Genomic DNA, 5962 nt, shown 5'->3' on the forward strand with positions numbered 1-5962 from the left:
TACTGGGGGATGAGCTTTATATTTTTTTACCATTATTTTCTATGGTATATTCTTGTATAAGTTCAAAGTGTTTTGATTAAAGAGAGTTTTGATATATTTATAACAAATACAAGTACGGTATGTGTAGTGACAAAATGCTGAATAGTTTTTTGCTTGACACAGTAACATGATAAATATGAAAATATATAAAAGAGAAGCTGATGCAGTATTTTCTGCTTTTTAATAAACTGTAATCACTGTAGGAACTCAGAATGCAAGATACGTTTTTAGCATCTGTATCCTTCATCTTGAAGTAATTCACTTTGGTTTGGAATACAAATGACAAAAGAATGCTTCCTAATAGAAATTCTATCTATGCAAATCCATTTCTTCCACATGTTCCTCTTTCCTCTTCAGAAATCCTTCTTAAGGAAGAGCTCTTACAAAGAAGAGGATAATGGCTTACTCATCTGTGGACAATAATATATATACCTTTCATAATATAGATGATGAGTGTAACTTCTGAGCTATAAGGCTGATGGTTTTTTTCATGACAGCCTTATGAAGAGCCTGGGCAGGGGTTCCCTCTCTGGGGTCTTTTTTACAGTGAGTACAGTGATGGCCTTGGGAGTAGTTGGGTCAGGATGTTACCAGTTTCAGTCACCAGCTGTTTATCCTCCTCTCTGTGAACGTGCAGACATGTCTATTGTCACATAAAGTAGCAAAAGGATTTTTTAAGTCCCTACTGTTTAAGTAATGTTCTTTCTGTTATCAGAAAGGGCCTGTATATTATAAAGTTTCAGACTGTGGTAGCTGCACAGTCCACCTTACCTGCAGTAGAATAAGCTTCACTGTTACTACTGTGGAGTAGAAACTAGCAGTTGAGTGCCTGGTAAAGCCTTTGAGGTGGTACCCCACAACATCCTTCTCTGCAAATTGGAAAGATATGGATTTGATCAGTAAACTGTTAGATGGATGGAGAACTGGCTGCAGAATTGAATCCAGAGAATCGTGGCCAATGGACATAAGTGGTGTCCCCCAGGGGACAGTGCTGGGGCTGATACTCTTTAGTATTTTCATCAATATATGCATATATGAGTACAGGTTAGGGGATGACCTTATGGAGAAGAGCTCCACAGAGAAGAACCTGGGGTTCTGGTGAATAGCAGATTGGCCATGAGCCAGCAGTGTGCCCTACTGGCCAAGAAGGCTAATCATGTCCTGGGATGCCTTAAAAAAAGTGGCCAGTGGGTTGAGGGATGTGTTCTATCCACTCTTCTCTGCCACGGTGAGGCCACATTTAGAATACTGTGTCCAGTTCTGGGATCCCCAGATCAAAAAATCTTGGGATCTCCTAGGAGGAGTCCATCTGAGAGCAACAAAGATGACTGGAGACCTGGAGCATCTCCTTTGGGAGGATGTAACCTGGATCTGTTCAGTCTGGGGAAAAGAAGACCGAAGGGTGTTCTGATTAATGTTTATAAATATCCAGAGGGAGCTGGGAGGCAAATTGATGAGGTAGTGTTTAGTGATAGGGCTAAGGATAATGGCCTAAAACTTGAACATAGGAAATTCCATACTAACGTGTGGAAAAACTGCTTAATGGTATGGTTGACAGAGCACCAGAACAGATTGCTCAGACAGGTTGTAAAGTCTTCTTTTATAGAGATGTTCAAGACCCATCTGGATGCCTACCTGTGAGACCTGTTGTAGGGTACTTGCGTTAGCAGGGGGTTTGGACTCGATGATCTCGTGAGATCCCTTCCAACCCCTGCAATTCTGTAATTCTATTATCAGTGACATCGACAGTGGGGTCAAGTGCACAAGTTTGCAGATGACAGCTGTGGGACGTGGTTGACATGCCTGAGGAATGGGATGCCATCCAGGGGAACCTGGACAAGCTTGATCAGTGAGCGTAGAATAACCTCGTGAGGTTCGATAAATCCAAGTGCAACATCTTGCACCTGGTTTGAGGCAAACTCCTCTACCAATACAAGCTGGAGGATTAAATGATTGGGCCTGCTGGAAAAGACCTGGGGTTACTGGTGGATAGGAAGCTAGACATGAGCTAGCAGTGTGCCTTCACAGCCCAGAGAGCCAACTGTATCTTGGGCTGCATCAGAAGTGCAACCAGCAAGTCGAGGGATATGAGCCTACTCCTCTACTCTGCAAAGCCTCACCTGGTGACTGCTTCTAGATGTGCAGTCCTCAGTACAGGGGAGACATGGACCTGCTGGAGTGTTTTCAGAGGAGGGCCATAAAGATGATCCAAGGGATGGAACATTTCTCCTCCAAGTACAGGCTGAAAGAGCTGAAATTGTTCAGCCTGGAAAAGAGAAGGCTCCAAGGTAATCTGATAGTGGTCTTTCAGTATGTAAAGGAGAGCTACAGGATAGAAGGGGACAGACTCTTTAGTAGGGTCTGTTGTAATAGGATAAGGGAAATGGTTTCAAATGTAAAGAGGGTAGATTTAGGTTGGATATAAGGAAAAAGTCTTTACAGTGAGGGTGGTGAGACCTGGGCACAGGTTGCCCACAGATATTGTAGATGTCCCATCCCTGAAGTAATGCCAGAATGGACAGGACTGTGAGCAACCTGATCTAGCTGTGAATGTCCTTGTTTATTGCAGAGGAGTTGGATTAGATTACCTTTAAAGGTCCTTTTCAACTCTGAGGATTCTATGATTTGGAAACTGTTTATAGTAAGTGTGCCAACTTTTATTGTCACTTTTTCAAAATCTACAGTTTTAGTATCTGATAGCACTGGTTTGCCACAGGGCTAAGGGAGAGAGTACAACTTTCTGAATTCTATGAAGAAGCAGCAGTGCCTAGAACTACTGAAGGCCATCTAATTAATTGGTCTGTAGACAATAAAGTTGGCTTGTCTTCAGATTAGCTTGTCTGTGTCTCAGCAGATGTGTCATCAGGGATCACAACTGGTAGCTCTGCAGTGAAAAAGGTCATACATTGGAAGCAAGACTGTCTTCTGACATTTTTTTAATAAGCATATCATTTCAGAGTTGGTGAGATCATTCTGTAGTCAGTGAGAATCAAAATTCCACAGGCCATGGATCTTTGATTTGAAGATCAGTCTACAGTTTATGTACTCTCAGTAAGTTTGCAGATGACACCAAGCTGGGAGGGAGTGTTGATCTGCCTGAGGGTAGAAAGGCACTATAGAGAGGCCTGGATGGACTAGATTGATGAGCCAAGGTAAGCTGCGTAAGTTTTATTAGGGCCAAGTGTCAGGTCCTGCATTTGGTCACAACAAACCCAGACAACCCTACGGGCCAGGGGAGAAGTGGCTGGAAAGCTGCCTGATGGAAAGGGACCTTGGTGTACTGTTGGACAGTCGGCTGAATATGAGTCAGCAGTGTGCCCAGGTGGCCAAGAAGGTCAATGGCATCCTGGCTTGTATCAGGAATGGTGTGGTGAGCAGGACTAGGGAAGTCATCCTGCCCCTGTGCTCGGCATTGGTGAGGCCTCACCTCGAGTACTGTGTTCAGTTTTGGGCACCTCAGTACAGAAAGGACATTGAGGTGCTGGAGCAGGAGCAAGGAAGGGCTACAAGAGTGCTGAAGGGCTTGGAGAATATGTCCTAGGAGGAGAGACTGAAGGAGCTGGGGCTGTTCAGTCTGGGGAAAAGGAGACTGAGGGGAGACCTTATTGCTCTCTTCCAATATCTGAAAGATGCTTAGAGCGAGAGCGGGGTTGGTCTCTTCTCACTGGTGACAGATGACAGGATGAGGACAAATGGCCTCAGGTTGCACAGGGTAAGTTTAGGTTGGATATCAGGAAGCACTTCTTTACTGAAAGGGTTGTTAAGCACTGGAATAGGCTCCCCAGGCAGGTAGTTGAGTCACCATCCCTGAATGTGTTTAAAAACCGTTTGATTTTGTGCTCAGGGACATGATTTAGCGGAGGGTTGTTAGAGTTAGGGTAGTATGGCTAGGTTGTGGTTGGACTTGATGATCTTTAACGTCTTTTCCAACCTGAGCAATTCTGTGGTTCTGTGACCTTAAAAGAACACTGATTTCTTATGTAAAAAAGGGCTACACATCTGAGGGGAAAATGTGTGTGTGTGTATTCATTCATACATACATACATACATACATACATACATACGTAGTGTCTAGAAGTGTGATGATACAGAGTTGATCATGGACACACATGAAGTGAGATCAAAAACCAAAGTGTAATGCAGAGAGAGATAAAAAGTAGAAAAGTTATTTTATTACAGGTATATGGATAAGATCGGAGGAGAGGTTTAGAAAAAGACATGAGACATCACAAATTTAGTGTTATTTTTACAAATGGATTTATTTGAGATTGCACACTATATGTTAGTGTTTGAACTGATGAAGAAGGGGAACTATAAGCTGACTTTAATAGTATTGAAAACTACAGAACAAAGCCGTTTGGGAGTATAATTCAAAGGAGAGAAGCAAATTAAAAAATAAAAATAAAAATGCTGCAATAGAATATTGATCGGTAGTTCTGTGAAAACTGAGTAATATATATAAAACTGAGAACAGAAAATTGTTCTAAGAGTGTCCAACAAATAAAATATGAGGGATTCTAAGTGTTATTTTGGAAACTGTGCTGAAGTGGGCAAGAAAATAGAATGCTTTAATATTTAACCTGTCAAATGAAGCTATACTTAGAGCAGACCATTTGTGTTAAGTTGCTTAAGTATTTTAAGTTATGCTTGTTTTTGAAAAAAAGTTACTGACGTCACTTGAAAGTTGCCTGTAGATACATCTATTTCTTGAGGCTTTTTATGTTTTTATTTTGGTTTACTATAATTATTATTTTTTTTAACTTTTAACTTTTATGTGCACCAAAGCAGGAGTGTGGTATGGATTTCTCATGAGTGGGCAGGGAATAGATGCAGTGATACAAGAATACAAGAAAAAACATCTCTTTAGAATGACTGTCTCTTGCAAGTATGAGAAATCCTACTGAACACTTCATGAAGGAATGTGGCAAAATTTTATGATCTAATTCTGTTTTCTTACTTAGACCTCCATTTTCTCTCTATCTGAAATTATGATTGATAAACTGGAGTATACTTAAATCTTCATATATACTTTTGAAGTCCTGTCTCTGGATTTCCATGAAACATTTCACTGTGGACAGTATAGAGGGTTTGTAGGCTTGCAATGTTTTCAAAGCTCTTTGAAGTTTGGCATGTGTCTGTTCTTGGGCAACTGCATGGTTTATATATTTCAGTACTCAAGCAATCAAAGAATCTTTCATATATTTTCAGAGTCTATAAATACAATTAATCCACATTAATAAACTGTGATCCCCTTGCATCCAAAAAGCCAGGGTTAGGGTTTGCATTAGAGATTGCTAATGAGAAGCTGAATCTGTGAAAGAATGTTCTTTGCAAGTTAGTAATTTCACATTGGAATTTTGTTTTGGCTCTAAAAAGTATTTGGACATTGTCTGACCACATGGCTGTCTTAATCTTATGGGATGCAGAATAGATACACTACCAGTCAGCGGCTTTTTGTCTGAAGGGGTTGGATGGCAATTCACAATTCAGAAAGGCAAATATGAAAATAAGGTTATGTGCTTGATTCTTGTTGGAGTTTAGGCCATTCTAAAATGTGCTAATGTGTTTCTCAGTTATTTGAGTTAAGATGATATTGTTTTTTAACATAAACAAGTCAATCTCAGGCTGTTGCATCTGGCCTTTGCTGTGTGGGAGCTTGATGGGGAGTGAAAGAAGCGTCAGTTCAAAATGAAGTACGCTGTTGCCTCAAGACTTCAACCTTGCCAAGGCTCAGCTACAGCACATTAAAGTTGTGTGTGCTTGCTTTATTGTTGGAGTTGGATATATTCTTTACTAAGACTTTGTTATTCTAGGCCAGAATGTCGACAAATACAATTTAAAAACGAGCAGGAGGGAGCAGCACTTCGTCTTAAGCTGCTGAAGTGATGCAAGGATATAAACTTGATATTCTGACTTTTTTTTT

Source organism: Meleagris gallopavo, chromosome Z (assembly GCF_000146605.3).
Source record: "Meleagris gallopavo isolate NT-WF06-2002-E0010 breed Aviagen turkey brand Nicholas breeding stock chromosome Z, Turkey_5.1, whole genome shotgun sequence".
Lineage (NCBI taxonomy): Eukaryota > Metazoa > Chordata > Aves > Galliformes > Phasianidae > Meleagris > Meleagris gallopavo.